General features: G+C 46.1%; 1 long non-coding RNA gene across 2 annotated transcripts; it reads left to right on the top strand.

The window, feature by feature from the left end:
* Positions 1–2,855: 2,855 nt before the first annotated feature.
* On the top strand, positions 2,856–21,791 carry LOC771030. Of its 2 annotated transcripts, none has more exons than XR_006931408.1 (6): positions 2,856–2,899; positions 3,201–3,303; positions 4,715–4,794; positions 5,532–18,849; positions 19,048–19,198; positions 19,720–21,791. It is a non-coding gene; the product is annotated as an uncharacterized LOC771030 (long non-coding RNA). The 2 variants fall into 2 exon arrangements; XR_005839637.2 differs by having other exon boundaries at positions 5,532–15,058; positions 19,720–21,789.
* The last annotated feature ends 4,008 nt before the right edge of the window (positions 21,792–25,799 follow it).

Raw genomic sequence — 25,799 nt, forward strand, 5'->3', positions numbered from 1 at the left:
CATTATGGGATGCTCCCAAAGAACTATCCGGGTCCGCCATGCTTTGCATGCTGCAGTTATGGAATGCCGGGTGCTTCCTCTGTACTTCCAAATACAGAGGAAGCATTCGTTTATCTACGTTCAGAAAATCAGCATCAAAGAGGACCTCCTGCTGAAAGCATTTGATGCTTTAAAGGATAGAGAGCATCTGAAAAGGCCTTAAAGGGGAGAAATCTGACAGGCGCTCAGCTGCTCCTGGCAGTCCCACCTTGGAGCCTCCAGTTTAGGAGCTGTAAGAGTATAATAATGCACCGGGGCATTCAGAACGTAAGTTGATGTTTTGTCTTTTTTTCTTTTTTTTTTTTTTTTCTTTTTAGGAGGGTTGCACTAAGAATCTGCCCTGCAGCTGTCGGATTAATTAAATGCTGACAGGCTCAGCCTGCTAGAATGGGAGCGGGGGATTTCTCCTGCCCTTTGTGTTGCAGAGCGGAGTACACAGTAACCCTTGGAAATGTGCTTGTTCCATTAGGCAAAATCAATAAGGCACAAATCTCTGAAATTCTTCTATTATATTACAAATAGACTAAACCCCTGTCCCTGGTAAGAGCAATCATTGCTTTTGTGTTCTAGAAAGATGCTCGTGGTTGCGCTCTGGAACAACAGGCACGTTTCAGCTCCTTGACAGTAATCTTTCAATACCAGAATCCTCATTTTTGTATACAAGTTTCGGACAGCTTCTCAGCTGGGCTGAAAATCAATAGGTCCAGCTTATGTCACAGGGAACCATGTTTGTAAAGGCAAAAATTGGGGCATGGACAGCTTTTGGTGGCTCCTGGGGGGCCAGCTCTGCCTCTTGCCCTTGCTTACACACCCTGTCTCCATTGAATGCATTGCACTAATGAGCTGTATATGCAGCACATGCCACAAAGGTTTGTTTTCTTAAGAGACATAACAAGGAGAAAAACTTGCAAAGAAAGCTTCAGCCTTATTAGTGTCATTTTCTCAGAAGATGAGTCTCTTGCTGTCTCTCTATCAGCCTGAAAGACCCAATCCTGCCAAAGTTTATTTGGCATAAACATCTGAATATGTTATACAGAAAAAATTGTGTGTGTGTATATATGTATGTATACATATAGTGGATGGGGCAGGGAAGAGCAGAGTTAAGCTGCAGTGAGCAGGGCAGAATCATGGGGCATAGGAAGTGAGGCTGGGGACAGGGTTGCCTTGAGGAGGTGGATGGGATGGTTGGATGGCAGTTGGACTGGACAATCTTAGTGGTCTTTTTCCAACCTGAATGATTCTACGACAGTCTCTGCCTTGAGAAATGTTGAAGAACAGCCTGGACGGGGAAAATGCTTCTGACAAACCCTTATTGCCAGGGTGAGGACAGGGTTGGGCCACTCCGGGTCCTTCCCAGAGCTGTTTGTCACCAGCACTGACAGCTGTGTTTCTCAGGCCTGCTATGTACCAAAGAACTCCTTTCTCAGAAGTTTCCAGAACCAACATTCCTCTTGGAAAAATGGCTTTTTAGGGAACGTGTTTTGAGGGGCAGAGTTTAATGGCCCTCTCCAGCATCCCTAGCAACCTGCCTTAAAAACCTCTGCTTGGAAATCTTTTAATCTGCTTTGGATGCTTTTTGAATGCTTTCCAGGAATGTTATGCTCTTTCCCACTCACAGCTACTAAATATACGCTCTGTTTGGGCTGCAGACCCTGGTCTATTTTTACATTTATTTCCAGCACGTTTTAACTTCTCTATCCTTGATAGAACAGTTCGATCTGTACTTCAGCTGCTGTCCGACCTCAGCATCACTCAGAAGGAGCTCATTATTCTGGAGGACTTCTGCCTGGATGAGGGCTGTGACAGCTCCTGTCTGGCTGCAGGCAGGCTTACAGCTGGAGGAAAGTGGGCAGGAAGGAAAGGGAGCAGCTGTCCCTGTGTGAAGGAGCAATTAAGCATCTTTGGAGCCTTTGTCTTGTTGGTAAATGGTTAACTGAGTTTGGGATGGAAAATACTGCAACAGAGCGGTGATTTTTCTCTCATTCCACTGAGTTGGAATGGACAACCATTCCCATCTGCAAGGCAGCAAACAAGTGGCTGCTTGCTTCCTCATCCTCCTGTGTGCTGATATTTAGCAGGGCTTTGTTTATTTGGTTAGGTGCACGGGATATGCGCTCACTGTTTACATAAGTAGGACGGGAATGGTGAAAAACAGCTTTTTATCATTGTTACTCTTGTGTTTGTTTGCTGTTCCTGTCCCTGGGGTGTTTTTCTGGATCTGGTGGAGATTTAAAGGAGGGAAAAAGGGGAGGCTGAGGGAATGTTCTGTGCCATGTGGGCAGCAGGGGACCTATTCCGCTTTAGAGCAATGACTTGATTAAGCTTACATATCTCCACTTGACCTCTGTATGGAAATGTGCCCTTTAAATAACGGTTCAAAGTCTCTAGGGTCAAATCCAAGCTTTGTGATGCAAACCACTACAAATGAGAGCACCGTCTCCTGGGCCGCCATCCTGCTGAGCCCAGAGCAGCACCAGGATGTCCCAGCAGGGCAGCTGGCCTGGCTTTGCTTCTTCAGTGCTCTTCCCTCTGTGGGCTGTGCCCTCTGTAGCCACGGACGTTAAGCACACCTCTCCTGACAATTTGGAAATGAGGTGAATGAGAAAGCCTTGGCTCTAAGGACAGAAAGCAGACCCTTAACGCTGCAGGATGGTAGCATGGAAGTGCTGCCCGATGTCTCCAGCATGAAGGAAAGGGTTAAAGAAAGAGCCGGTGCTTGTTCCTCCATGGCATTATCTGTGTGATTGCTTTTCATATCTTGTTTACTGTGGTTAGCAGAGCAGCTATAATATAGAGTGCTGGATGCAATAAATCTTGTTGCAAACAGCACACTTTTCATCAGAGCTCAGGGAACTGCAAGGTAAGCATGAGAGGGAAATCTATAGATTTAATTATATAGAAAGTCTAACCCATGTAGATCTTACTGGAAATTATAACCACGATGATTTCATTATGTTCAGCTTTCTTTGTATTATGTATATTGTCCCATTTTTGGTTGTTTTGAGGACACTGACAACAGCAGTGCGGTGTCTGCTGCGGCTTTGTACCGGCATGGATGGGCTGAGGATGTCAGTAATGTAAGGGATGAGTTTTAAGGGGGGTGGGATGGGCTTTTTTCTTCCCTTAAGCTTTGTGCCAACCACTTGCTCTCATAATCCCAGGTGATGGCTTGCTGCACTCCTCCCTTGTTGGACGGTGAGCATCACCACACTGCAGGGCTTTCCTTTGCCAACACAGAACTCATGAAGGCAGCAGAGGAGCAAGGTAGGCTCATGGAGGCTTGTGCTGACATTGGATTCTTCAGGCAAACACCACAACATGGTCTGTGGCTGGGAGAATCTGTCCTGGCCTTCCCAGCTCTGTAGAAGGGCCGGTGGTTGTTCAGTCTTGGATGTCACCAGAGTTGCACTTGGCTGAGGGGTGGCCGCTGTCAGCAGGCTGCCCAACATGGCCACGGGGTTTGTGGTGCTCAGAACAGGTTTGGATGGCTTTCAGTGTAGCCCTGGGTTTCCCCATGGCAGTGTTCAGAGTCTCCTGGATCTGCAGACAGCTGAAATTTGCAGTGCTTTATTTCTCCACCCTTCATTGCAGGCAGGGATTTTCTACTTCACGCAGATGCTGGGAAGATAGAGGTAATTGGTGACTGTAAGATGCTCTGCTTGAGTGACAAGAGCTGTGCAAATACTAAAAAACACATTTTTCTTCTATTTTGTAGTATGGAGATTGAAATGTAACCTAAAATCTAAGATTCCACAAGAAAGCGAAATCCATGTATCCAATTAACACAAACCCTCTCGTTTCCATCCATCAGCAGCAGATGCTGGGACTCCACTCCAGCCTCAGTAGCAGTAGCCTCTCTCTCTTTGAGCCACCAGAGCTGCATAACACACTGAGCACCCGGCATAGCAGTAACTCAGATCCTGCATAACTAAAATGCTGAACAGGGCAGATTAAAAATAAAAGAAATTTCTGACAACTGTGCCAGTGATTAAACTGAATAATCATCTCAAGCTCTGCTTGCTGGTAGCAGTGCCAAGCGACGGCTCCTCTTCACGCAGGGCATGATGCTGTCCCCAGCACTCGGGGGCAATGGTGACATCCTGCCTGGGTCACAGCATGCGTGGGGAATTTTGGCAACCCAGCTGTCTGCTTCCTTCGCTCTGCTTTAAATTCAGGCCATTAATATGCATTGGAGTAGCAGCGTGATCCCAGAAGCGAGCTCTGCTCCTGCACATGGCACGCCAAGACGTGCGATTTCTTTGTGTTGGCTGGGGAAATCCTGACCCTTGTTTTTAATGAGAGATTCTTTAAAGCTGTTTTTGTGCTGATGGCAACCTGTGATAAGAGCTGGTGCCAGCAGCTGTGTACACACAACTCACTGTGTACTTCTTAATTCAGAGCGTGCCTGTGATCTCATGGAAGAGCCCTTCTTTCTGAGACTGCCCCGTATCCCTGAGGTGCTCAAGAAAAGGGTAGATGTGGCACTGAGGGACATGGCCAGTGGGCACGGTGGGGATGGGTTGGTGGTTGGATTGGATGAACTTAGTGGTCTTTTCCAACCTTAAAGATTCCATGATCCCATCCTGTGCCCACCTCGTATCTCTGCCCCTTGTGCTCCAGAGGGAAAAATAGTGTCTGCAATGACTTCTGCCTATCTTGTGTTTTTTTTTTGCAGCTAAAACCTCTCTCCTCTGCAGCTTTAGTACAGATCTCAGTAGCTCCTCCTGCATGGGACTGATAGCACAGCCAAGTCAGGTAACAAGCTACACGTGGTGCTTGCACAGAACCAAAGTCTTCCAAAGTCTTTGTGAGTCTTTGGAGAAAACCACAGTCCTGATTCACCCAGGCCATGTGTGGGGTGACGTGGAGCTCCCCTATTGTAATTTGCTTGCAGGGGCTGAGGTTCCCATCCTGGTTCAGGGTCCAGCACTCGCCCTGTGTGCTGGATGGGTTGGTGACAAATGGGTGCAGTTGAGGCACGTGTCTGGGTTGCTGCACGCAGACCTGGTTTGTAAATGAAGCGTTTTGCTAACACTAAAGGAAATGGATGGATATTAATTGTTCCTCAGTGGTTTGTCATTTTTCATGTAGCTTATTGATGGAATAATGGTAACAGCAGCAGGGAAACAGGTTGGGAATGACCTGAAATCAGAGGAAAACCCTCATAACAGCTGGAGGGAGAGACGGGCTCTGCTTTAAGCAGAAGGGTTTTGAGTGGATGTGCCAATATCTGAATGTTTGAGGCATTCTTCTTGGCTTCATCAAGCTGCTGGTATAAAAATCTCTTCAAGTCAAAACTTTAACACTTTTTCTGAAAGAGCCACTTTGATTTTTCTTTCAATCTTTCACTCTTCTTTTGGGAAGAAGGGAAAAAAATAACCAAACAGACCTAATTCAACTCCCAGCTGAGAGCACAAAAAGAACTTTTATTCCAAAGCTGCGAGTTGTTTGATTCCTGGAAGCTTTGAATCTTTTCTATCTGTTTCTTTCAGCATGGTGTCGTCTTGCAAATGGATTCTGACGATAATCACAATTATTTTTCCTGCTGGGGACAAACTTCTGCGGTGGCAGTTCATCTATTGATGTTGGACCTAACAGACCCTTGAGCACGGACAGAGCTCGGATGGAGAATACTGTACTTGGTCTGTGCTGAGTACAACCCACCATCCTCATGGCCATCTTGAGCCAGCTCTCAGGAGGGGAATCTTTTATAGTTAAATGTATTTGGCCATGCAGTGTTAGTTACAGCTTCCTTTCAGATGCAGGTATACAGCAGCTTTGGTCTGGGTAAGCATGAAGGGAGAACAGAGTGCACTTAAGTTGCTTTTGTTGTGAGTTTATAGAAAGCTTTGACCTTATAGGGAATAGTACAGCTTTGCTCTGTCTGTTTGCACTCTGTGTTGCTCAGTGATGTTGCTTAGCTCTCAGCATGCTGTTTCATTTATACATGCATTTCTAATAATCCTGTCCCTGTGCTTCAGTCCCTTCCCCATGTTTCCCATGGCTCCAGCCTCTGCACTGCTGGCAGCTGCTCTGGGTCCAAGCACCAACATGCAGAACAACCCCATGCTCTTGCCATCTGCAAACACAAGCAATAGTTTTTCTCAGAGAAAGGTCTTTGCCACTCTGATCCAAGTAGCACTTCATTTCCCCTGTTAGAAATGCCTGAGAGCAAAGCTGGGAAAAACTTTCCCTAAATAACCCCGACGCTGAACAATCATTGAAATGCATATCTCTTATTTCACTGCTTCCCCTCCCCTCACCTGGTAAACAGTGACTTGGCCAACACCTGGTGCCTCTCTGCTCCATCACTGGGGTGGTTGGTGCTGCTCGTGCCCTCTGGATCCCTTAACCTGATTTTTCCACCTGCAGCTGCATGGCTACCAATGGGACCCCCCCCCCCCCCCCCCCCCCCAAAACCCAGCCTGCGTGGAACAAGTGTGTTTCATGGGGCTGGTTTTGGAGAGCCCATTTGAGGTATGGGATCCCCCGAAGTCTGTTGGTTCCAGAAGGCAAAAAGTACCTCGAAGGGGGTGCACTGATGCTTGTCCTCTTGCTGTTCCCTCTGTAGTGACTTCCTCCCCTGCAGTACTGCACAGCTGTAAGGAAGCTGTGATGGCTCTGAGGAAGGAGTTCGGGTTCTGCAGCTGATGTTCCCATCTCCAGCATATGGAGGGGCTTAGTGCTGCTGTAGGAGCTGCTGCTGTGCACTGAGGTCTGTGGATGAACAAAGCTAAGCACAAAAAATGATTTATTACAGCTCTATGATACAACTTTTTCTTTTTTTTGTAGATAGTAAGGAAAGTATGGGATAATGGGGGGAAAAATCAGTTTGGTCTGGGGGAGGTATTTCTTCAAGCTGTTCTTGGGCAGTCACTCGGTGTGCTGTTGGCTTGGGTTGTGGAGTAGGGGCTTCTCACATGGGGCAGAGCTCACCCATTGACAACCCCTCCAGGGCACCGTGAGCCATCCGGTGTCCTTTTCTTACCACAGAGCAGCTGGGGTTGAGCACTTGCCCTGGTATTCCTAGAAACCCTCCAGGAAAGCACTCCCGAAGTAGAGGGACCCCACGTCCCATGGATGTCACCTTAGCAGTGATGGCACGGGAAGGGGAATGTCTGTGCTGGCACCTCTGTGACTTCAAAGGCAGGAGCTGAGAGGCTTCTCAGAGCCTCTGCTTTGTTATTCATCTTCCCCAGCGCTCATAAATTATCAACAAACAATCTCAGCGATCATGCCGGTGAGCAGGACTGGGTAATTATGTTTGTGGTTCAAAATGAGGGTTGTCAATTTTAATTAGGGAAAGCTGAGGGCGTGGGGAATTTTTAATGTTACCACCTGAACTCTCGAGTGCTGCTCAGCAAATAATTGTAAATGAAAAATTAAACAGGACTTGGTAGGCATTGCAAGGGGCATTCCTTTTCCTCCAGTTTTATTTTCCTTTCTTTGAGGCAAATTGGGATCTGGCTATACAATGGCCAACAGGTTTGCTGTCAGGATGAGGAAGGAAAGCTGGGGGTGGGCGTGAGGTGCCTTGCTCCTGCATTGTGCAGTGGGGGCACCAGCGCTCATCCTCCCATGGAGCACTGGTGCCATCAAACCCTCTTGTGCTAAAACCAAGGCAGAGTCGTCCCTGAATGTCACCAGCAGCCAGAGGGGCTGTCTGTGCGACTGCTGCATCTGAGCCAGCAAATGTCAGCTCATCGCAGGGAGTGGGGGTTAAGATTTAATCAGCAGGCCAGCATCCTCTCCTAATTTGTTTTCCTTCATTTAGAGAGGATTTGCTGAGCTGCATGTGATCTTGTGAATATTTATAGTGAGAATTCTTTTCCTGCTGCTCCTGTGGTTAACAAGTTTGGTGCTTCCAAAGGACACTCACAATAGGGTCAGGCCTGGAATGGCCCCATCCCATCCTGGCACTGCCCTTTGAGCACCAGTAGAGCAGTGCAGGCATGACCTTGGCTCATCTGCACTCTGCTAGGAAGGAGTCCTCTTCCAAGTGTGCTTAGCATCAGCAGAGCCTCATCCAAAATATTCTCAAGACAGCAGAAAGTCATTTTAATGGGCTTAGATGAGGCCCAAAGTGAGTCAGCTGGAGCAAATGAACTCTCATTCACTAATGCAGTCTTATAATAGCCAGGCTGCAGAAAAGCATTTGGCAATTGTAGTTGTTAAGTCGTAAAAAATAATGAAAAAAAAAAATGCAATTATTTTTAATGCTATGCACATCTATTATGGTAAGAATATGCTGAATCTCTGGTTGGAAATACTTTGGATGGCTCGGCTGATGGTGGTGGGGGAGAGGAGATGGCTTACAGCAGTCTGTGGCTGGATGGGATCACAGCCCTCTGTAGGGTCTGGTGATGACTGAAATAACCCAGGATCAGCTGCTGAGTGAAGGTCTGGGCTGCCTGTCTGCACTGTGGCACATGGGGTACTTCTCAATGGGTGACTCAACAGGCTGATTCCCAGCTCATAAAGCCAGAGGGTTTGTCTCCATGCACATCTGCAGAACCTCGCTGTGTGGGGCTCCAGGTGACTGCCAACATGGATGGGTGGCTTCCTAAACGGTGGGAAGAAATGCAGGGAACTGTGAGCCCAACGGTGTGGGCACAGATCTCTCTTGGATATTCCCTCTGAGATCCTAAAAAGCAGGAAAGCATTTGTGGTCTGTGGGCACAGCTTTGGCAGGGCAACCCAAACCTCAGCGATGAATCATCTGAAGGCAGACCCCAGAGAAAGCAGCCTCTTTCCTTCTAGAAAACTAAGCATCTCTCATTGCAGTTCCTGATTTGCAGCCATGCCTGAGGAATGGGGGTATTCATACTGAGGAAATATGCCACCAGCCTATGTTGCTGCTCTGAGCTTGCTCCCATACCACGGTTCTTGTGCCAGCTGTTTGGCTGTTTGACACTGCACAGGCTGGAAAGAGCCTTGCACGTGTGAAGCATGCTGCTGGGAGCACCACGTCTGCAGCTGCTGCTGCAAATTGCAGCTGAATGTGCTTTGAGGTATGCCGGGATTTGGGGATAAGAGGTGCGAGTCTGGCAACAGAGCCACTTGACCCTGAGGTTGGGAGGTGGCATTGCAGATCCATCTTGGAGACACGATGATCACCTGGTGCCTTGGCCCCTTTTTCTTCTCTTAGCTCAATACCACCAAGCCAGCTCCTTGTAGTGGACAATCAGCCCTGCAGGTTGTTTGGTGCCTCCAAAGATTCTGCTCCAGAAGCCTCCTTGGTTCAGTGCCTGGCATCACCTGCAGGGCAGAAAGTGCCATCATTCAGCAGACAGCGTGCAAAGTGCCATCTGGTGCAAGTGGGCTGGGGGGGGAATTAAAATGTGCTCTCAGAGGAAGAAGAGGCTGCAGACACGTGTTCATCAGCTCCTGTGTCACTAGCAGGCTGGAGGAATGCTGGAGCACGTTTAAAGCAGCAGCTTAATTAAATGGTGCTGCAGTTCTCACCTTGCCTCTAACTGTCTCTAGCTGTTGGCTTATTGCCTCTAGCCTCATGTTCTGAAAGGGAAGAACAACCATGCACATAGCCAAAAATCTAGGTTGCTGGCCAAAAGCATCCCAGAGCATCTGGCTTGACCTCAGAGGGATCACCCTGCTTCTGCTGCTGACCACTCTCCAGTGCCTCTGATCTCTGCAGCTCCTTGACATTGTCTGTGAGAGGAGAACACACAGCAAAGGCTGGTTTGCAAAGAGAGGCAGCTGCTGTCACCTCCTGCCCTGTCAGTAGCACTGGTGCATCTGCTCCCCACCCCAGAGCAGCTTCTGTGTGAGGATGCTGTGCTGCTTGCAGGGGATATCCAGCTGTGAGCATCCTTGGGGACCAGTGAACAACACCGGGCAGCTATGCTTCAGCACTGTCCTTTGAGGAGTTTTGGTCCTTGCTACAGCACTATTCCCAAAGATGAGCATCGGGAACCACAAGCACCTTTCCCCGTCTTTTTGCATTTGTGGGATCTGACCTACTTTTTGTAATTGCAGCACAACAGCCTCCCTTGTTTTCTGACTTGCAGGAGCAGCAGTGCCTTGTGCTGCAATAAGCTGCACCTTAGCAAATTTGCTCCAAGGAAGGAAGGCAGTTACAGGGGAGGCCGATGGCACTGCTCACGTGGTGACCTCCCACTCCTCCATGGATCCCACAGCCACATGTATCTGTGCACCAATGGCCATAGCTTTCCCCGAGGGTGCATCTGGATTTTGGGATGCAGGGATGAAGCCACTTCTATACCATGGTTTGCAAGGGGGCACAGCTAGGAGCATCCCCATGGAGAAATTTTGCTCTTCTGCTGCCCATGCACTGTCTGATGAGCAGCTGCTGAGAGCCAGGGAGAGGCACCCAGGATGTGCTGTGGGCTTTGGGAGGACCAAGTTCCAACAGCAGGGGAACAGCAATGCACACTCTTTCCCCTTGTAAATATTTCTTCCAAAGACGCTGCAGCTGTCTGGGATGTTCCTACACAACAGCGAGTCGTAAGTGATGGCTTTCTTTGAGTAATATAGACTGGGACTCAGTTAAATGTATCAAATTAACTGTCAGAATAATCTTCCAGGACGCGATGAGCCCAAAGATTAAGCAGCATGTTATTCTTTCTTTGTGCTTTTTTTTTTTTTATCTTAGCAGAAGGGATTTACTTTAGATTCCAAAATCCATATTTGAAATGAATTGCAAACAGTTTCTTGTAGTCTTGGCCCATATGAAAAGGATTATTACCCAAAACAACACTTCTGTCAGGGGGAATGTAGGTTAAAGAGAAATGGGAATGTAAATAAATGTGCAGGCTTTGCAGTGCGTTCTGCAGGGGGCATGTTTATTTTCTCTTTTGATTCCCCAAGCCTGGCTTCCTATGCAATTAAAGGGTCCAGCTCTTCCCTGCAAAACATGCTCTCATTTCTTTTTTGTGTCACCAGTAAATATTTGGGCTGAAACTGTTTAAACATAAGCTTTCAATAATCTTTGTTTTGCTTTTTCTGGTTCTCTGGCTGAGACCTGGTTTGAATTTCCATAGACTAAAAATACATCATTTTGTTTGAAGAGCTTAGATGATCTTGTTCATTTTGCTGTTTATCTATTACCAGGAGAGCCTAATCCTTCTCTGATTGATGTTCAGCGTCACGTAGTTAAGCAGCGATACAGGCTGTGGAGCAGGGAGTTGTTATTCTTAGCTGGGCTTTTCAGGTACCTGAGCCCACTGCTGACATTATGCATCCACCACACATTAAATTGCATTGCCCTAATCAAGCGTGCTGCCATAGGTCAGCAGCAAAAAATGTGAAGAAATAGATGCATGAAGGTGATAAAAGACAGAAATGGCAGAGGATATTAGGAGGCACAGGGCAGAGGGAGATTGGTAGCAGTCAATCCTGATTTTCAAGATAAGGCCGTGACTCTCCGGCGCCATGCCCTGCATTATTCATGTGTGAACGCTGGCGGGGAAGGGCTGTGTGCACCCAACGCTTGGGTTCAGCCTTCACTCTGATATTTATCCATGTGTTTATTTGGGGCTCTGAATTGCAACTTCCCTTCTAGGATGTTCTATGCTAAACAGCTGGTGATTTCTTTATTTAAAGACCTTCAGGGTAAAGAAATGGACAAGGAGAGAAAGCCCAAAGCTTTCAAAGGGTATCTCAGTCTACTGGGTTTCTAGATACTCGTGTCAAAGTTAGAAAGCAATGTTAATTACGGGCATCTAGAAAGAGCCATAATTATCTGTCATTCATGGTGACAAGTTGACATCACCCGTTCGGAAGGTTCGGCATTACCATTCACAATCTTAAGAGCTTAGGCTGCAATGGTAACTACTTCTGACAACCTCAGGAGATGAGCTTGATGTTTTTGATATATGTATGTGCAGGAGGGGTTGTATGGCACACAGGTATATGGCTGGGCCTTCCACGGGCAAAGAGCAACCAGGTATCTTATCATAGAGTCACAGGACTGTTTGAGTTGGACAGAACCTTTAAAGGCCATCTAGTCCAACTCCCCAGCTTTTCATGCTGAGCAACTTTGGTGTTGGAAAAGGAAGGAAATAATCATGGAAAAAAAGGAAGCACCAAAGGTGGGGAGCCCCTCGTGCCCCCTGCATAGCTTGTATTGCAGATTTGCCACCATGTCCTGGGTCACATTCAGCTCAATGCCGTACACCTAACGGTACCGATCTCTTCCCAGTAGCCAACATGGAATGCAATAAAACTGCAGTCACTTCATTGTGCACCTCCCTCTTGTCCCATTCCCGTTTCACCCAGGAGCAGCAGGAGCACAAACCTGCCATCCCATGGAGCAGTGCTGTGGGCTGCTGCTGGGTTGGGAACTGGCCAGAAGTGTGGGAGCTTCATCCTCTGCTCCTCAAAACCTCCTGGTGACTTTTCTTTCTTGCAGGAGAAGCCCCAACTGGAAATCCTGGTTTGATTTTTGCATGCTCTTGTGTGGAGCTAGGAGTTGGGCTCAGTGATCCTTGTGGGTCCTTTCCAGCACAGGGTACTCTGTGATCCTTGCCTAGAAAACTGGTAAAAAACTATCAGCCATTGAGAGCTGCTCTGTATATTCCCCGTATCTATGTTTGCAACTGCCATCGAAATCTTTCTAGGAGTGTCTCAACTGAGTTAATGGGACTGGAGGGGCAGTAATGCCAGACCCAAATAACAGATGCAGCACAAGGAGCTCAGGAGTGAAGAGCACCCATGTGCACACTGTGCAAAGCTGAGCACTGGAACGTCGGATCTTTCTTAGCCGGGTGTTTGTTAGTTCCCTTGTCAGATATCAGTCTCTTAGAGAGTTGGCATCTCTCATCTCCTTCTTGGCTCTGTCTTCTCTGTGTGTCTGCTTAACGGAGATGCAGATGCTCCTGCTCGGCTCAGGGCTGTGCAGGAATCAAGAGACCCAGAGTCTGCCACTTCTGGCCCTGCAGAGCATTCCTGCATGCTCTATTCACCCACGTGCCCTACTCCCCCATGTTCCCCCGTGGCTGATCCCTGAGTTATGGTGCAGGTAGCTGGCCAGCTTGGGGTTGGCCGCATGGCTCAAGAGATAAAGAACACAGAATCCTTCAGCACTCGTGATTAATAATGTGTCATGAGAGGTGAGAGCCATTTGTCTGTGGAATTCGTTAACAGCGTCTAATATTAGTAATAACAGAAACAAATAAAGAAGGAAACTAAAAAGAATCCCCATCCAGACCCAAATCCAAGATAAATAATGTAAGGAGCGTCTCCTGGGATCGTTTCTCTATGGATTAGATCAATAGCAACATCCAAACGAAGCCAGGAGAGTGGCTCTGAGCCCAGTGCTCTGCGGTGCTGGCAGTATCCACAGCCCTTTCATGGTTTATTACACAGACGTTTTCCCTGCACATCACAAAGTTCCCTGGCTGACTAATATACAGCCACTGTCGAAATAAATATTTTGCTAATTTTTTCTTTCTAGAGGAGAGATCAAGCAGTAACTCCTCATTGCTGCCGGGAAAGAGGATGCAAAAAGCTGAGTCTGTAACAGGTCAGGCTTACATTAGAAACTGTGAACGCAGATCGAAAAGGAAATCTGCATTCATTCTGCCCTTTGAGTGGATGTGAGACATAGCGAAGTTTGGTATGTAAAAGTATTTTTGTATGTAAGGAATCACGTTTGTGGTCTGCGCACACGGATGAAGTTGATAAGAATCTCTGCTGGACCTTGACATGGGATTTCTAACTAATGTGATGGATTTCTTTGTTTGCTGTGTTTATTTTTTGTCCTCAGCTCAACCGGTCTTGTAGTGTTTATTGTGCAATTCATTATTTATACCTCAGCATTCAGCTGCCCTCATCGGATCAGCAAATACACAGCAGGAAAGCCTCTTCTCTAAAGAGCTTCAGCCCTTGGTGCTAATGAGAAGACAAAGGTGCCTGCTGCTCTCCTGCACCACGTTCTGCTCACAGTAACAAGCAGCTTGTTTCCCTCTGTGGCCTGGGAGTGGATGGGATTTTGCCTTTCATACCTTTTTGGCTGGAGGGTGCAGGTCTGGGGCTGAAGGTGAAGGATTCACCCATTCTGGGAACAGACAAAGATTTGCGACATCCTCCCCTTCCTGTAAATCTTAACACATCACTGTTTTTCTAAAACCAAAATGAATATTTCATCTATGGAAGCTGTCAGCCGGGTGCCTGCATGTCGAGCAACCAGAGCGACCTTGCAGTTCCCTGCAGGAATGCTGCAGGAGGTGAGGCCAAGGAGCCATCCTCCCAACACGTAGCCTCCACTTGGAGGACTAAAAAGGACTTGAGCTACACCTCAGACTTCTTTCTCTGTCTTACAACTTCCCAGTTTCTCTTCAGGAAGAAGCATAGAAATGGTTTGCCACGTTCCTGATGATTGCAGAAAGGGAGCAAAATATACAGTGATGGTTGAAATGGTTTATCATCTAGAGTGCTCCAAAGGATAAACAACACAGAGAATGAGAGAACTGCTGGAACTCAACCTTTTGACAGCACGTGAAATCCCAATAACAATCTTGGAAATGTGCTGATTGAGGGATTAGCATGAAAGGCATCCAGCTGGGGTGCTCTGCTCTGCTCTGGGTGGCAGCACCGGGAACCTCGAGGAAGGTCAGTAGATCTCTCCAACTCTCGGTCCTTCCTGCTGGAAACAGCATAAGAAGCTCCTTGTGGAGGACCAGATGCTGTATCTGTGCATATTGTGCCAGAGTAAACAGAATAAGAAAACCCTTTTCATTTGTTTGAGCAGCTGCCAATCTCCAGTGCATTTTCCACTTCAGCATTTGCAAAGACAAACTGGCCGTGTAACTGTATTTCTAATGATAGTGTGTAATTTAAATACCTATTTCTATTGCTATTGAAACGTTACGAGCAACCTCTAAAAGTGCGATCAGAAGGGTTACAAGTGCAGTGACATAGAAGAAGCCCGTTGTGCCAGCCAGGCACATTTCTCCTGGCTGCATTACATCTGAGAGCGGGCAGAAAAGCAACATCGTGAAATAAGACCTGGAGGATCTGGCGTGGTTTCTGTTTTAAGGTATGGCTGCTATGTCATCCTCATCTCCATCTCAACTATTTCTGCAACGGTGCTCATTCAAACACAGGCAGACAGATATGGCCAGAAATGCAGACTTGGCACCATATAGGATGCAAAGAATATTATATACCTCCTAGGAAGATAAAGTCATGTCAAGTGAGAAGCACAAAGCTGTCACCTTGCGCTGTAGCCGTGCACAGCCTCATGTGATTGTGTGCATTTGCCTCCAACACGCAAGGCTGCTGCAATCTCTGTTGCTGGCATTTTGAGGACAACTTACGACGTTAATGAAAAGGGTGTGAGCCCGAACCACATCAGCCCTGTGTGTAAGTGGGGGAGAGCACTGAGGTTTGGGGTTATCCCCAGCTGCGCCCCAGGCAATGACCCTTAAGCCCCAAGTGCTGCACAACTGGGGGAGGACAGTGGCGGACTTTAGGTGGTTTGCAGGAACACAATGCTGACTGCAGACTGTACAGCTCCTTAATTAATGACTTGCTGGCTTCATTCTCGAGCCATGGCTCCTCCATTAGACTATTCCAGTCACATACGCTCCTGAAACAGCTTCAGCTCTTTGAGATGCAGTCCAAGAGATGAATAAATAACAATAAGCTCCTGCTGGAATGCATTCAGGAAACATTTGATAGAAACTCATTTATTTTACTTTATTATTTAGCAAGCTAATATATAAACTCACCTAACATAACAGCAGATTAGCTGAGGCACTCACTTTCTATTAGCGCGTGGTTACGTTACTGAAAGCCTCAAGTATATTTTCAGAGAGGGAGTTATGTAAGAAACTTTTTTTTAACAAAAAGTGAAAGATATTCTAAGGGCTTCCTGACATAAAAGCGTACTGAAATAGTTCTGTGTCCTCAAGCCTTTAAAATATTGGTTCCTTAGCTGAGCTTCACCTCAAAAACTTGCATTTCTGGTTGGTTTTAAGATATATCACTGGAAACTGGAATAAAGCTAATGTGAACCCGAAGCACTTTGGCTGCCTGCACACAAGCAGCTCTGCTTGGCACCAGAAGGCAGCCAGGCAGCTCGGGGTAGTAGGGAACCAGAGAGGGCAGAAGAATGCTGCCAACTATTTTGACCAGGCTGTAAATAGTCACTGCTGCAGTGAGCCCTTTGGCTAGAAACTGTGCATTCGTGTTACTAAAAAACAGTTACAATGGTCAGGGTGAAACCTGGAAGGACTGTGATGCACTCGCCAGCTTTGGGAAATGGTCCGGATCCCCAGGGTATCGAGGACAGGAAAGTAAACCTTCAATGATAACCATCCACTGTGGAGAGCTCTTTCATTTTTAGAGGAGTTTTTTGTAGTTGTTGTCTGATTTGTCAGATAAATATCTGCAAATCCTTGGGTCCTGTCCAGGTACTACAAAATATAAATGGAGATCCACCTAACACATACCAGGGGAAAAAGAAAGTTGAGTGAGTTGTGTGCTTGAGCTGTTTTATTTGTGCAGCCATTTGTTTAGCAGTCATCCTGGCAGCCTTTCTGCCCCTTCAGTTCATAGAATGGCCTGGGTTGAAAAAGACCACAACGCTCACTGAGTTTCAACCCCCTGCTGTGTGCAGGGTCACCAACCACCAGACCAGGCTGCCCACTTCTGTGAGACTGTACAAAATGACACAGCTTCTTTGCGTGGTTTTATGGAAATTAAACTTTCTATTACTTAAAAAGGCCAAAGCATTCATGCAATATGTTGGTATGGTTAAAAGCTGGGATGATCGTATATTTAATTGTAGCACATAGAAGATAAATTAAGAAATAGTTTAGTTCATGGTTCAGTTTAAAAAGGATGCGTCTGCAGTGTCAGTAACCTGAGACTGAGGGTTTGGCCAATGGAAGCAGGTACACAATTACTAGGAGAGAAAATAAATGAAGAAGAAACACAAAGCTTGGTGGGAAAAAAAAAAAAAGATACTTATGCTGCTTCTTTTGATGTATTTAAGGAAACATTTAAATGGGTAAAACTGGCCAATGTGTGAAAGAGCGTTCAGATGTAGCAGGTCAGAGCTGAGACAGAGAAGGTCAAGTGACACTGAGCACTAACAATGTCCCCAAGGGCTCAATGGGATAAAGTGAAGAAAGAAGCATCATAAAAAAAAAAAACAAAAAAAAAACCAGAGGATGGAGAGCACCAGGCAGAGCTGCAGCAGTTAATTTCTGGGCTGGATGCTAATGCAGAGCACCATCACATATGCAGTGCTGTTTTGGGAGCGGTGGAGGAGAGTGCATGGCACAGAACGCCAAGCTGTGCTGCTAGGCTGCCGAGTAACCATGGGTACACCCATGTGTTCCATGTCTTTCCCCATGTATCCTATGTCTTCCTCTCCTTGCTATGTATAAATAGAGATATCAGTGAGCTGACACACCCCGCTCAGATTCTAAACCCAGCTTCCCCTTTCTGTGATCCCTCCTTGCGTTCAACCCATCTATTTTCGTCAGTGACCAAAAAAATACTTTGCTGCCATTTGTGAATGCCTTCCTGTGCATGTTAGCCCTGCTCCTTAACCAAAGCACCTCAGGCATCCCGCAGCCCCTCCTCGCAGCACAGCCAGCCCAGGCTGTACCAAGGCACTTCTCTCCTACCTGCAGCCCTGTGCTCACCCTTGCCATGCTGACTGCCGCAGGTTTGGCTGCACTCTCAGGAATTGGTTAAATCCCATTCTACCTACAGCCAAGGGGCTCCTGGGGGAGGGGATGCTGTGTGGAGAACAGGCAGCGTGAGACAAATATAGCAGCTGTCAAGGGAGGCTTATTTGAAGCACGTCCCCCCAAACCTACCAGTCTGCTATGCTGGCCATGGATTTGTCCTTCAGTGTTTGTTTTTTCCTTGTTGGAGAGTTTGAAAGGCCCATTTCTACCACTGCGAAGCCTCAGCTGTCATATCGACTTTCCTCTTACTGCAAGCTACGCACTGAAGCACTGTGCCCTTTCATATCAAATACATCATTAACACAGATCCTTTTTCCCCCATCAGAACCAAACGCTGAGTGCAGGGACTCGAGTGCTCCAGCAGCACAGCCATCCCGAGATACCCCCACCATGCTGACTGCTGGCCCTGCCTGCATCTGCATGGGGCTGCCCCACAGGCTGTGACCCAGAGGCACCAAACCCAGCACTCAGAGAGGGGCACTCAGATTATTCAACTCCCATGTCTTTCTGTGATTAAGTAGCATGCTACTATTTATTTAAACCTCTTCGGAACAGTGAACAGAAGAGTCATGTCTATTTTCAGGCATTTCAAATTTGTTATATGTCTGTACTCATAGAGACATAGAGAGATTTATATACCCAGTACAGAAAAACTCACATAGGGATGCAAAACACAAACCCCTAACGTACAAATCAGGAGGAGCCATAAAAGCTGCACTACAGTCTCTTGTCCTCCTCCCAGACACGAATCTCCCAAAGGACTACAGCTCCCAGCATGCTCCAAAGCCAACACATTTCTGTACCAGGTGCTTGTTTGCATCCAGGGTCAATCACCTCACCTTGGCCAAACAGGAGCAAAACGTGGCACAGCTGCTCCATAATCTGTAAAATTTGGTGCAGCTGCCAGCTTGCAAGTGTAGCCAATGAAAAAGTGGGTGCTGGGTGACACGAGCTTCCCCACCTAGAGGTCTATGTGTGTACAGGACAGGCTGCTTTGGAGTGAGACTGTGCCAGCAGCCTTAAGCTGGGTGTTAACACCCCAAAGGGTGCCTGGGTGCCTTCATGGGAAATACCTTTAAAGCACTCCTGTTTCTTTCCCCAGAGTGAACTGGCTGTGTAAGAGGTAAGGGAGCTGGGGCAATAAATCCCGTTTCCTCCTGCATCTAATTTTACAGAATCTTATAAATAGAAGAACTTGTGTTCCCTCTCAGCCCTGTTAGAGCTAAGATTTGGGTGTGTATTTGTACAAGATGTACGTGCATGTCTGCAAAAATCTTCACCTCCTCTTCTTCTCCCCCACACGCATTGGAACAAACTGCAGCACTTGAAATTCTTCAGTCGGGGAAAAAAAAAAGCATACCAAAAACACCCTGGAGGATGATCAAAGGTGAACGAGAAGCTTGGCCACGGAGCAGACCCCAGTGGAGATAGCAGTTCTTTAAGGCTTTCAAGCAGCTGACAAGAAACCATCAGTGAGTATTTGTGGTCAGGGATAAAGAGAAACATCCTTTTGAACATATCCAAGCGTGAAACCTCCGTAGTAGTTACCTTATAATGTTATCGCTCCACATCAAACCATGTCATTTTTTTTATGAAAAAGACTGATTTATATATGACAGCAGCAACTTTTTACAGCCCTAGGGGACTGTAACTTCAATAGCTAAAATCCAAGAGTAGAACTGTAGTCTGTGACCCTGTCATAAATGGCAGTGCGAGGGAGACAAGTGGTGTGTTCTTGCTCCTGTTACCAGACCTTGGTAAGTACTGCCTGCAAGTGCAAGCAATTTGCTTTCAGACCTCAATAAAAATTGGCATTGCAGAGCAGCAGGATTGTTTTTACTTCTTTTTCTTTTTTTTTTTCCTGACTTTCTCATCCTTTAAAATAGAACTCTCCTGAAAGTAAGTTTGCTTTGATGCCTGGGAAACTCTTAAGGATATTTATTTATGGTTTGAGAGCATTCGTGTTATAAAATGAGTGTGTTTGTGTTCCTAGAGTTCTGAGAGCTCCACTCCTATGAAAGTCAACAGTCCTTCAAGAAAGAGGACCCAACTTGCTGGAGTGGCTTATCTGGACCGGAGCCTACTCCTACCCAAGACCTGAAAGACCTCAGGGAAGATGTCAGTGGAGGCAGCCAGAAGACTGGGGAGCCTCAGTGGTCTCAAAAGCAAGCCACAAGAAAACACTGTCACCTGATGTGGGTCATGGTCGGGCAGTAATACCGATGGCCAAAGTCTGGGGGTCACCGTGGGGAGGACTGGTGCTGGAGGAAGAGGTTGAGTCACGTTCTCTGGGGTTAATTATATGGTGGATGCTGATGAACTAGGCAAAGAGCTTAAAATCTATAAGGAATTTGTAATGGGAATTTATCTTCATACCTATACTGCTATTGATCAAAATGGTAGTCAGCAGATGTTCAGACCCTATTGATCAGCTTGGATATATTATCGGTGGCTGTATTCTAAATAGAGTTCAGTGCACTAAGGGAATTTTTTCCTTGTCTTTATTTCTATTTTCCTGTCACCATGACAATGGATATGTAAACATTTCTTATTTAAAAATATCAAATATGAGAGTAGATTTGAAGTATTTTGGAATTTAAGTGCTGGGATCAGAATAACATGTGTGGTGATTTGACATGAGCTGAAAATATACCCAAAGGCTCCTTTCCAGCATGCTGACAAAATATATAAATTAGCCTGGCAAGGGTCTGGCTCTCACCGGAGCACAGTGCAGAGTCCTGATCCAGAGGAGCAGCCACTGCCCCAGATATGCAGTGAATCATCATTTTTCTAGCAGAGATTTTTACCTGTAGACATTGCGATGAGGACTGCAGGGAAGCCAGTGATAAATTAGCACTGCCCTGTGCCTGGCTGCTGCAGTGGCAGCTGAGGAATCCCCACGGTGGCCTTAGTGCTGTTGGTGCAAAGGGAGGGAGCAGTCACCCTCCAGGGAAACAGCAGGGAAGGGCAGTGCACTCTAGGAGCTGGCACTGAGCTCCACAGCTCATATATCCTCGTGCCAGCACTCTCCTCTAAAGGAATCATTCAATGTCCTGGACACAACAGATCTGGGAGAAGACCGTGTGCAAGATAAAGCAGTTTTAATTTTAGAGCTGTGATGGTTAGTGCAAATGAGAAGGTATGGATTATGAAATGTCCTTGAAGTTCTGAAAACAAAAAAGCAAGATTATTTAGCGGTGTCTCTCTTTATGCCTGATGGATAATGTTCACTTTTAAGTGAAAAGATGTAGAATTTAAATAGTCTTCTAAAGAAAGACGTTTTCTTTGGGGACACAACAATAGCTTGGAAAAAAAAAACCCACCACCACAAACAGGTCACTTTTATGGAGGTCCATATTTATTTGGGGGCTGAAGTCTCATTCCTAATTTTAGGCATGAGTTTTTAGCAGCACTGAGAACACTGGCCCTGATAACACCAAAGGCACAGAAGCACCACGAGAAGGAAATGACGAGTGTGATTTCTTTTATAGCATTACAGATCCTGTGATTTACATTTCTAATTCCTACAGATGCTCTGGAAAATCCCACTTCAAATATTTGTCAAGCATGCTAGGGCTGCTGGTGGCAAGCACTGTGCAAATTCAAAGCATTAATATTATTGCTTAGCTGTTGTAGCTGAAATCCAAACGGGCCTCCTTGTCTTGAAATGTCATTTGAAAAAAAACAAATCTTCCCTTAGAGAGATCAGCTTTCTTTTTCCAGGAACTCTCTGCTCCCAGGCAGACCTCCAGTACTGAGGGGAGATTCATTCACGTTCCTGTCTCATCTCTTCTTACAGAGACTGAAGAGAAATATCCCAAAGGAACCTATGTGGCTGCTGTAGGGTTGGGTTTTATTCCTGCTCCTCATTTGTGCTGTCCTGCAGCTCAGGCTAGCATGCTGCTGTTAATGAAATGCCAAAGATCAAGATGGTTTTGGAAATCAGGTCAGCTACTGTGTCTCATTTTTAGCTGTTCTAATTACCCCATAGCACAGCAAGAGACACACAGTGACCCCAGAAGGCTTTCCTTTGGAGCACGACACCCTTCTCTGTGTTGAATGGGGGGGGAGGGGGGGGGGATACGTTTTCCTTCTTTGAGCTATTAATTTTATAAGTCATTCCAAACAGCCTCTCACCTGGGTTGCTCCACCTCCCCCAACAGCAGCTGGTGGTGGAGCACCCTTTTAGCTGATGAGAAGCCCTCAATCACTGCCAGCTGCACGCTGCCCCTGAACTCCATCTTGCAACTCCCACCTTCCCAGAAGATGTTACACAGCCACGCTTTAGTGAGCTATCAATTAAGGGAATGTAGCTATCCTAAGGTGTGTCTGAGGAAGGTTCTGCCCCCACCCCGTTTCCTTAGCACTGTACTACACGTTTTTATGAAGCTTGCAACCTGAATGCTTCTTGAGTTGCAGGTAAGCACAGTCCATGGGCTAATCTGGTGCTGAATGTTTTCACTCATGGTGTTTCTCTCTTACGAACTTTGAAGAGGGGGTGAGGTCACCCTGGTTGTTTTCTCAGTTTGCTCCTGGGCTCTTCCATGTGCCCTGGGACAGTCTGCTGGGAAAAGACACCTGCGTCCCAGCAAAGGAAAGGCAGGTTGAGGCTCTTCTATTCTTTGTGGGTTGCTATAGATAGGAGCCCTGTACTGCTTTTTTTTTATTTATTTTTGTTGTGATTGCTTATCATCTCCTGTAACCACAGTTATTGTTTGTGGGTTGCTTGGCCGTACAAAGTAATTAGGTGATATACGGTCAAGTTAATTTGCTTACTAGTAGAAACTTTTTCTTATGCTTCTGCTGGCTTTCTGCCCACAGTCATTATGCTTGAACTTTGATACGCTGTTTATGAAATGTATGTCTGCCCACTTCCAGAGCAATCAATAAAGCAGCTCCTGGTAGGCAGGCGCCGACTGCTTTGCAGAGAAGTTCAACACCTATTGTACTGAGAGCTCCGAAAATAAAAAGTGTTGAGCAGAGGATGAAAGGTGTTTGATCCTGGAGAATGGAAAGCACTTGACCTGCTGTGTCTGCTGCATCCTCCTGGCACGGCTGTCTCACTGCAGTGGGCCACATGATGCACTTATGAAGGACTGGATTTATGCTTGAAATTAGAAAGGGGAATCTTGGGGCTTCTTTCTCTACAGTCTGCATTTCTAAACCTCCTTTTATTTAGGACAGTTTTCTCTTGGTGGAGTTCACAGGAGTTTGTGGTGGTTTACACCAGTATCAGAACAGGATAACTTACAGGACCAGGGCTTTGGAGGGGAGGGGGGAAAGAAACACTGAGGAGAAGTAGTTAACCTTCACCTAAATTTGTTGTAAATGCTTAAGAATTTGTTAGGTTTTTCTGGGGGGGAGGGAGAGAAGGTAGATGAGGGGCGATGATGACTGGTGTTGAAGTGTTGTTGTGTTGTTTGGTCAATAGTAGCTAGCGTTCTTCAGGTGACCTGAATATTTGCTGCAATTATCCTTCACTAACTGAAGACCTCTGGATGATTGTAGAGCATCTACATGACACAAAACATTCTGTTACTGCACGGAAATGTCTCTCTTCTCTCCTTGTCTCATCTGCAGAGCAGAAAGGCAGACTGCCCCAGGCTCTGTGCCTTACTGAGGTGCTAGCTGTGGGTATTCTTGCAAGGGTAGAAGACTGTCACTTAATTCAATTTAATGAAATGGCATAAGAAAGGGAAAATAATAGTGATCTTTGCTTCTACAACTACAGAAATGGTCCTGATATGAGAAGTTTAGTCAGCTCCTCTGCTTAGGACAACAGACTTTTCTGAAGAACAAAGCAATGTGTTAAACAACAACTGTATTGGCTGAATGACACAATTCATCAGAGTCACTTTGGGAACATCCTGAACTTCAGTTAGAAGTGAGAATGTTAAACTCCATCTGTCCAGCAAGGACTGGGAGGATCCAAACAACGTTCTTTTGAAGCACTTGCTTCAAATCAGCCTGAGCCCTGGGCTTTTCTTTGATCTTGCCATTGCACTGCTTTGCTCCGGTGAAACCGAGAAGATGATCCAACCTTTGTTTCTGATGAGTACTTTCAAAAATGGCCATCAATCAATCTCCAGCAAGACCAATTATGTTTTTCCATATTACATTTCCAGTCATTTCACAATTGCCTTTTGTACCGTATATGAACCATTTAAGCTTGTAGTACGTGGCGATGCTGGTAAAGTAAGCCTTGCTTCAGTGTATTATGGTTGGTTTGCAGAGCTTCTTGCTGTTACTATACCTTTTTGTCATAGGAAATGAGGTGTGTGCTGTATCATTAACTATTGAGCTTTTACACAGTTTTAGCATTATAGTTTCTGCTGACAGCACATGTTACAGTTCAGGATGCAAATGGCTTCCATTATAAAAATCTGACTCAAGGTTCTCATCGTTAGCCTCAGGGTGAGAATTGTCTCCAAGCAGAATGAAAGTGAGAAAAAAATAATTTGGCCTACACCAATGTTTTTATTGTAGAATCTGCTTCAACTCCTCTGTGAAGTTCCAGAAACCTTAGCTTTTAATGAACTTTGGCAACTTGAAAAAACATGCTCTGCAAGCAGCAGAACTAGCATAGAATGACTTCTCAGTAGGGAGCAGAAATTGTTGAGCTGCTTTCAGAGACAGGATGGTGTTGTGAAGCCAACAGTACAGTTGGGTTCCAGTAATGTTTTACCTGTGCTTGTGGAGCTCAGGCAGATCCATGCTGGCTCTATGTGTGGGCCATGGCTGTTCTACAGTCTCATAACATACCCCAAGATCATGGTGCTTTATGACATGCATGTATGGTAGCATCTATCATGTTAAGCATGTGGAAGAATGGCAAAGTCCACATGTGCAAGGTGGATAGAAACAAAACTGTTGCACAGATGAACTTTCTTGTGTGCTGGGCTGCTTGAGTTTCCCTTAAATTGGACTCAGTGTCCTTACTAAAGAGAGAAAAACATTTTCATGAAGGCAAGGAATAGCTTTGCTGCTCAGAACGTGCCTGATCCACAGCAGGCTCAGTTAGCTGACTCAGCTTCAGCAGCACTGAAATGAAATTAGCAGGTGTTAAGCCTGTTTTGAAATGCAGCATCACTGTTACCCGATTAATAAAGGCCTAACTCTTTTAAGCTGCCTCTTTGGCCTCATATAATTTAAATCTTGCCAATACATCATGTCATTCCCTTGGTTTTTCTTATGCCAAAATGAAATTCTCTTTATTGCATTAGCCTCAGTAGCTGGGGGATGCTTGTTATCGTAAGCATTCAGATAGCTATTGTCCTGTTCCTGCGGAGAGCACAGCATGTTCGGTTCCTTATGGAGCTCCACAGGTACCAGCAAGGGCTGGCTCACACCCAAGGATGTACAGAGCTGTGCCTTGTCCATGGCAGCACCTGATGAGTAGTAGAAGTTAGCTTCTCTGGGTGTGTTTGTCTGGAATTTCTCTTCTCCCATTTAAACAAAAACCATGTTTGGAAACTGTATGCTTTTCTTGCCTCTTGTGCTTCCTGGCTGGCAAAATGCTATGGAAGTACAGAGAAGCCCATATACTCTGCTGCTGAGTATTATAGCAAATAGCACTGCATTTTTGTGACCACTTAAGTAGGGTGACAAACCTTTCTTGTAGTGTCATCACAAAGTTGGTGTGATGCAGACTTCCGTCCATTACTTTGCTGCTAGTAAAACTGCTTCTAAGGAAATGACAGGATATAATGCACTTGGAAACCAGTCCCTGCCTCAAAAAGGGCGAATCCTATCACTCTCTGCAATCTCCACATTTCTAGGCTCCCATTTCTCTCCCTCTACTTGTTTATTTACCCTATAAGTTCCTAGAGCAGCAGGTGGATCTCTTCTTCTGTGCTGCATTTGGATTAGGAGAGCTTTGATTCTTTGGTAATACAGTAATAAACCTTTTGGTGAGTTCCCCCATGCTCAAGTACTATGGGTGTGTTAAGTTCCATCCTCAAACATTCAGAAACCCAGTAGTCAAGTATCTCTGTATAACCATGCTTTCAATGTCTAATGTAATAATTTCTTCTGATAATCCGTGTGCTACTTTTGATGCTGAAGGAAATGGTG

The sequence above is a fragment of the Gallus gallus genome, chromosome 13 (genome assembly GCF_016699485.2).
Source record: "Gallus gallus isolate bGalGal1 chromosome 13, bGalGal1.mat.broiler.GRCg7b, whole genome shotgun sequence".
Classification (NCBI taxonomy): domain Eukaryota; kingdom Metazoa; phylum Chordata; class Aves; order Galliformes; family Phasianidae; genus Gallus; species Gallus gallus.